This window comes from Lontra canadensis, unplaced genomic scaffold (assembly GCF_010015895.1).
Source record: "Lontra canadensis isolate GAN:19392208 unplaced genomic scaffold, GSC_riverotter_1.0 scaffold15, whole genome shotgun sequence".
Classification (NCBI taxonomy): domain Eukaryota; kingdom Metazoa; phylum Chordata; class Mammalia; order Carnivora; family Mustelidae; genus Lontra; species Lontra canadensis.
In genome coordinates this window covers 13,461,485-13,469,708 of record NW_022631009.1, presented here as the reverse complement: position 1 = coordinate 13,469,708, position 8,224 = coordinate 13,461,485, and the positions used below count along the sequence as shown (strand labels likewise).

The 8,224-nt window shown below is 41.1% G+C and overlaps 1 pseudogene; it reads right to left on the bottom strand.

The window, feature by feature from the left end:
* Nucleotides 1-3,799: 3,799 nt before the first annotated feature.
* LOC116868456 lies at nucleotides 3,800-3,927 on the bottom strand (annotated as a pseudogene).
* Between the last annotated feature and the right edge of the window lie 4,297 nt (nucleotides 3,928-8,224).

The window sequence follows — 8,224 nt, the reverse complement described above, 5'->3', positions numbered from 1 at the left end:
CTCATGTCATTGGTCAGGCTTCCTTAACCGATCAGCTTGTCCTCGGAGGTAGTGGTGGCTGCTCACAGGTCCTGTGAGAAAGTATGGTTGAGCTCAGCACCTTCGCCTTCAACAAAAACAAAATCAAGTCATTCTATTAGTGCCCACACCTGGAGGTGCTTTTGGCCCTCCAAAGTACTTTGCAAGAATAGATTTTTTTTTTCTTTAAAGTGGGGGGCGGTGGGCAGAGGGAGAGAGAGAGTCTTAAGTAGCATCCACGCCCAGCGCAGAGCCTGGTGCAGGGCTCAGATCTCACAACCCTGAGATCATGATCTGGGCCTAAATCAAGAGTCACCGCTTGACCAACTGAGCCACCCAGATGCCCCTGCAAAAATAAAGTATTATTGTTACATTGTTCTCTGACTATAAAGAATTTACTGTCCTCAAGGTTCTCTACAGCAGTACAGCTGACATTTCTGTAGCAAGTTCAATACATCACAGGCGTCCAGTTGTCTTTTAGGATTAGCAACATGAACCCTGAGGACTGGCTTCACTCCATTCTAAACTAAATCCTTTCGGTAAACCCATTAGCACTCATTACTCCCGGACTTTCTCTTGTTCATTTGTGTATTTCGCTTGTTCATTGTCTTTCTCTCCCCCCTCCCAAAAGGTACACTCCATGATGGCCCGGGTATGTCATACTCATGGCCGGCTCTATGTCCAGTGCCTAAATAATATGAGTCACTTAGGAAAGCCCATAGTAAATAATGCCAAATTAATAATTAAGTAATAGAAAGTGTAGTACTAACACTAATAATAGCATGAATACATTGAAACACTAAAATAAGAATGATTTCTTGTTTGTATTTAGTATTTGCTCCTCCTCAATACTGTTTCTACGAACTTTACACATTTTGCAGATATTTGTCCCAACTTCATAACAGCTGGGTTATGAGTAATAAGAAAACATTTATAAAGCACTGTGAATTTCTGCTATAAAGCATTATATGTAAATAAAAGAGGACCTGAATGATTGGCAAAATGTGTACTTTGCATTCACTTATTAATCAAACATCTGTCATTGGGGGTCCACAGGGTGATACACACTTTCATACACGTTATCATGAGTAATCTTCATTAGATCCTATAACGGACAGCGTGCTTCCAGGTTCCCAGATTAGAACCAATGCTCATAGTGGTCGAGCCTATTAAGTAGCTAGATTTGGAAAATATTCTGTCATAATCTAGTGTTCTTGTTTTCTGATTTTTCCATTCCAGCAGACACTTCAATGCTGTGCTATTTTCCCATCTGCACAGGGAACATGCAATGGGGAAGGCTTATTCATATACAGATCTACTGTAGGAGGCACAGCAGGTTGATGGTTAAGCTCTGAGGCTCTGGATATAGACTGTTCACAACTGACTGTCATTCACAGGCAGAGCGACCTTGTCTTAATGTCTCCATGCCTCAGTTTCCTCCCATGTAAAACAGAGATAATAAACAAGTAGTATCAATCGTTTTTAATAACAGAGTAGACCACTGTGGCTGTCAGTAACATACCATCCAACTTCTCCATTTTTTTTCTTTTTCTTCTTCTCTTTTTTTAAAACAAAAACAAAAACAAACAAACAAACAAAAACCTTATTGCTTCCATTTGGTCCACTGCTTGGGAGAGGGCTCCAGGGTAGTTAAAGGCTGCCAACTGTCTGTGGGGAGAAGCTCAGACAGAAGCCCAGACACCAGGGGTGATGCAGAGGGTCCCTGAGAGGCCACTGAGCTGGGAGGCTCAAGTCAGGCTTGAGGGTGAGCCTTTAGGAGACATCTCGCCCAGCTGGGGGACTGGCCGGCCTGGGACGTTCGTCAGGTGGTTGCTCATCTCCTTGATGAATTTCACCTCTTCACCTAAGAAGTGGTTCTCCAGGAAGTCACGGAGGTGGGGTCTGTACAGGCAGCACTCGGGACCTGCAGATCCCAAAGGGCCTGGTTCAGGTTCTTCTTCCCCGCTACGGCGGCTTCTGTGGCACCCACAGCTTTACCCCCACTTATCTTGGGAGAACTTCTGCGCATCCCGGAGAATCTGCCGCCACCCTGCAAGTTGCTCAGTGCCCTCCTGCTGCTCTCCACCAAATCTCTGAAGAAGCGGCGGGCACCCTCCAGAACCACGCCTCGCAGCGCAGACAGACACCCAGGGAGAGGTAAGTGTAGGAAGCCTGCAGAAGCAGGTTGACCAGGTTGTTGACTGCAGCATCCACTGTGGTGGATAACTGGCAAATCTGGAAGCGTGGGGTTGGTAGCACAATAAGGAGCTAATCACAGAAAATGGTGTTGGCTGGTCTGGGAGGCAAGGAACAGCAGAGTTGTGATTAGAAGGTTGGAGGGTGCTAAGAGGGGGATGGGAGGGGAGTCCACACTGTTGAGGCAAGAGACTCGGGACCGCTGGTGGGCTGCCTCCATTTCTGCAGCACATTTTAAAACAGATCACCAAGCCTTCCATCTTACATGAGAAATCAGTTTTTAAGAAAACTCCCTTTCCTCTATATAGAACTGGTTTGGAATTTAGAAATAAAATCTTCCTAGAAATAGAACAAGGTTGAGCACGGTTTCTATACATCTATGAACATGGGAAATAGAGGAAAAATGATTGTGAGTTTTTCATAAAGATTTTCACGCCTTCAAACTTCCCTTTATATTCTGTGAGTTATAGGTCATGGAGACAAATCTACCAGTATCTATGGCAAAACAATGAAATGTCTCACATGTGTATCACTCTAGTCCTTATCAAATGAGATTATTTTCAGTAACAGCTTTGTTGAGTATATTTCACATACCCTATAACTCATATAAAATGTGGAATTCAGTCTTTTTTAGTATATTTACACGATTGTGCAACTGCTACCACAATCAATTTTTGAAGATTTTCATCATCCCAGAGAAAAACCCTGTCTCCTTTAGCAATCACTCTTTTTCCCAAATTCTCCCAGCTAGAGGCAATCACCAGTTTATGTATGTCTCTGTAAGAAGTTTGTTGGTGTGTGTGTGTGTGTGTGTGTGTGTGTGTATGTGTGTTTTAAGATTTATTTTAGAGAGAGAGAAAGTGAAAAAGTGAGAAGTGTGAGTGGGGGGAGGGGCAGAGGGAGAGAGAGACAAGCAGACTCCCCGCTGAGCTGGGAACCCAACTCAGGGCTCCATCTCACAGCCCTGAGATCATGACCTAAGTGGAAACCAAGAGTAGAACTCTCAACTCACTGAGCCACTCAGGTGCCCCAAGAAGTTTTCAAATTGATGGAGTTAAATCAATGGATGAATTAGAACTACATAACTAATGTATATAAGAGTTTTATAGATAAAATGTGAATCATTTCTTGAATACTTGGAAATAAGGGTTAAAGATACATAAAAAATAAAAGTTATACTCAACCCACATGCATGCATCATCTACTACAGGACTGAGAATATAAAGGAGAGTAACATGCTGTCTATTCACAATGAGTTTGAGAAAACAGGGCACAGGTAAGTAAGGCACACAGGTAAACACCAGACAAGAAGACCAGGACCTGGCACACAGTGGCAACACGTTGTTTGCTGGGTTGAATCAGATATTAATATGTTGCTTTATTTTTGTTCCAACCAGCATGTGAAAACAATTTCTGAAAAAAATTTTAGAAGCCAGTCTTGGACTTTCACCCACTTTTAAAATGAAAGTTCACATCATCTTCATTTGAAGCTCTTGGTTCTGATATTTACTGATTCCCTGGGGTGCAGACTGGATGTGAATTAGGATCCACTTGAGACCGCAGCGCTACAAACATGCCGATTTCCATACAGTTCTCTTCTGAGAGTACCAGAAATTCTCCCCAAAAGGGCATTAGGTATGGGAAATTAAAACAAAGTTCGAATTTTTCTATATGACTCTACACTCGATCTTAGCCAAAAGGCCGAGAAGCGATTCAATATGACTCTAAACATTAGAAGGTTGACTTATCTTTCCGTATCTGGCAACTCCTCTGACTTCTCCCTCACACTCTAGATAAATCCTTCATTCAACATTTCTAAATTATATTCAGACTTTTCAGACACAGAAAAAAATTTTCCTTTTCTCTTTTACGGTGAGCCTGTTAAAAAATATTGTGGGCCACATTAAATTAAAGATACTAGCAATACTTCACAAACTTGAGATCCTGAATAATATAAAGGAAACCAATACTTTTTCAGAAAAAAAGCATTATTATAATTATAAACATGAATTCAGAACCCAGAAATGATAAATGAAGACACAGAATTTTTAAAGGATTATAGAAGTTTCCTTGAAGGAATTCTTCAAAAACTGGGTATAGAACCTCGACTAGTTAAATTCTATGAGGCACTCTTTGACTGCCCCCTACTGGCTAAATTTCAGAATGCTAATCAGTACAGTACTTGGATTAAGATTATATAGTAAAAACATTTGCAGTGAATTTTTAAAAAGATTTTTAAAGATTTAAAAAAAATAGTTTGAGGATTTCTTTAAAGATTTTATTTATTCATTTGACAGAGAAAGAGATCCACAAGTTGGCAGGGAGGCAGGCAGAGAGGAGGAAGCAGGCCCTCCGCGGAGCAGAGAGCCCGATGCGGGGCTCGATTCCAGGACCCCGGGATCATGACCCGAGCGGAAGGCAGAGGCTTTAACCCACTGAGCCACCCAGGTGCCCCTATTTTGAAGATTTTTTAAAGATTTTAAAAAAGATTTTTAAAAAGGTTTTTAAAGATTTTTAAAAAAGATTTTAAAAGTGTTTCCATCCTTTCTGACAGAGACAGACATAGTGAGAGAGGGAACAGAAGCAGTGAGGGCAGGGGGAGTGGGAGAAGGAGAAGCAGGCTTCCTGCTGAGCCGGGAGCCCAATGCGGGGCTCGATCCCAAGACTCTGGGATCATGACCTGAGCCCAAGGCAGACACTTAACAACTGAGCCACCCAGGTACCCCTTGCAGTGAAATTTTTATAGGTTTTCAAATTTTACAGAAGGCTGTGTGATCCCTATTTTCTGCACCTCTGTACAACCAGAAGTGATTTCTTTCATTTATCTTTAATCCTTGTCAATACCTATTTTTTTTTTTTTTAAAGATTTGTTTATGTATTTGAGAGCGAGCGAGAGAGGGAGAGATTGTGAGCAGGTTGGCAGGCCGAGAAACAGAAGGGGCAGAGGGTAAGGGAGAGAATCCTCAGATGGACTCCCTGCTGAGTGCAGACCCGGATGCAGGACTTGATCCCAGGACCCTGGGGTAATGACCTAAGCTGAAATCAAGAGTTGGGCTCTTAACCGACTGAGCGACCAAATGCCCTACTGATATGTATCTTTGATTTTTCATTTATGCCAGTCACTTTATGTAATTTTCAATAATTAATAAAAACATTGCACTCAGGGATGACCACAAATAAAGAATTCAGTATATTCCATCTTCAGTGAGAGAAACTTCTCTTCTTATAATTTAATGAAAAGTATAATTTTCTGAATTCAGGGGCCGTCACAAGGATATAGAGATGACTTTTGTAACTAATGGTTTGCATGTCATTTTACCATTTTATATCTCAGTTTATCTACACTTATTGATAGCAATGAAGTACAGAGTTATGAAAATTTTTTTATTGGAAACTGATAAGTTGCTTTTTTAAGTTTTCAAGGGATATCAGTGAGATGACAAGTCTTAAAACTTTGGGGCCAGTTATGGGAGTTAAGTTTAGATAGTTAATATAGATTTTGTTTTTAAAGGTCTTAAGTGAAAAACTGTAATTCTTGTATCCTGAGTTTCTTAGCCTGTGAACTGAGATTTGAGTGGGAACAGTTTAGGTAAAGATATCTTAAGGCCAGACACATTTTTCTCCTGTGTTCACATGTTGCAAGAACTCAAACGGAAGAGCTCATGCCCCAAGTGCACTCAGTGGCTGGTAGGAACACCTCCCTCCAGTGGCCATCCCAGGGTAGTTAGCTCCTGTCATGTGATGGAGGAAAAGTATCTTTACTTTTCATCAAGAGTGGAAGTTCCTAGAACAAAGTTGCCAACCTACCCATTATGGGGCAAGTAGTTCCTACAGATCAAAATCCAAGATTGTACAAAAGCTAGAACTTGTACTGTAACTTGGAAATCTAAAATAATGCCATTGAATTTTATTTTCTCTGAATCTAAATAAATCTGAGATGGAGCCCACATCATATTGAGTTATCAAAACATTCAGTCTTACTCATTATTGTTCTTGGGATTCTCCTCACCTAGGTTCAAATGAAGATCCCAGTAATCTTGCATTGAATGAAACACTGAGAAAAGGCACCTACAGTTACCCATCCTCTGTGATTGCTCTGACACCCAACACCTGCGCCCATGCATTTTGCCTTCACCCAGCCACACTATGGGGAGGAGACTGCAAATGCCCCCAGAACCTACAGCCTTCCTACCCCCACTCCTGGCAAATCACTACTCTCTCCATCGTCTAATCACCTCTCTCCTACCTTTTCTGAGTCACCCATCATAACCTCCTTAAGGAGTTCAGCCTTTCTTTACAGGCAGGATGAAGGATTGTCTTTCAACAACTTCTGTTAGAAGGATTGCCAGAGGACCTCCCTGGAGACAAACATCAAGGCAGGAAGAACAATTAAGAGAATTAAAAAAAAAGATGTTTCCATCCTTTCTGAGTCTTCCACAGCCATCAGAGTAAAACTAGTATTGCTCCCTCAACATATTATTCTGCAAAATGAAGGAAATGGGAATGAAATGAGAAAGATAGGAGGCTAGGAAAGGAAAGAAGATTCAGATAAAGGGCATCATTTCTCTGGGCCATGGTAATGCATCGTTTAGCTTATTTTATTTATTTCTGCTGCCACCTGCTGGTGCACAGGGAGAAAGCTCACGCTTGAATTCCTTGCAGCCTGTACAGATTTGAAAGGTTCAGGGATAAGCCCATTCAGGGAATCATAATCATAAAAGGTTAACAATGCTTTAAATACAATCAAATGCTTTAAATACAATGCTGTAAATACTGACAAAGCTTTAAATCAAATCAAATCATAGCATGCTGAGGGAGAGATCTATAGAAGCAGAAAAGTGATGAGGACAGAATTTTATAATACCAACGGTCACTAGGTTGAAGCTAGAATGTTGCCAGTAGTCGTAGAGAGATTTTATAAATGTTATGGGTGCAGTATTTCAATATTTGTAGCAAGGTCTCCTGAGATCTTTTAGTTATTTATATAGTTATAGAAGATAAAGTAATCCCAGAGTATATTTTAACTGCTAAATCCAGGTTCCCTGAAGACTTGGTCATCTCCTGCCCATTTTGCTGTTTATCTACAACAACAACATCTAGAATTGATGGAATCTAATATTTTTTTTTAAGTTGGACAACAGTAGGCAGTGTAAAACCCACTCTTAAATGCCACCGGGGACAAATTAATATATCCTACAGTCTGAAAATTAAGCAGATGCCATGCTACACACAATAGCCCAAACGCACACGATTGCCTTGATATCAATCAGCGTATAGTCTGGAATTAATATACTAGGAGGTTTTTATTTCAAATCAAAACAAAGAAACAAAGGATCCTGCATAGAAGCATGTTATATGTTCTTAATTACTGATGGAGTTAAAAACCTAGGCTATGGAAAATTTTCTCCTGACCCTGGATTCAGCAAGGGCTAAAATATTTACGAAGAGGATGGCCTCCTAGAAGGCTGCCTGCCCACCAGCACCAGCCATCACTCTTGAGAGATTTCCCATTCCTCAGAAGGAATCCGCGGCTACTGGAGACACTGCTGTTTGTGTTGTAGGTTAGACAACTGTCTCAACATAACAGACCAAGAGATCTCTGAGATCATCCCAGAGTCGTGGGCGCAGAGCTGATGACAAGCTCATTTAACTGTGCTACTCATGGGAACTAAATATGGGATTTAGAGGCTATAACCAATGAATTATGGACACTTTTATTTACAAATAACTCCTAACTTGAACTAGCTTAGAAAAAAAACGGAAATTTAGTGGTTAACAGAATCCAACTGAAGTTCATACAGACAAATCACAAGAAGAGGGGGATCTGGTTGGGCCATAGGTAGAGCGAAAATAAGGGTCTTGGTGCTTCTGATGTTCCTCTGCTGTGCTTCTCCATCCATAATGGCTTTACCTCCAGCGCTGGAAGCCATCCTTTATAAGGAACTGTTATGCCCTCTAATAGGTTTCTAGCTTCTCATGCCCTCCACTCCTGCCATTTAAAGTTCTGAGA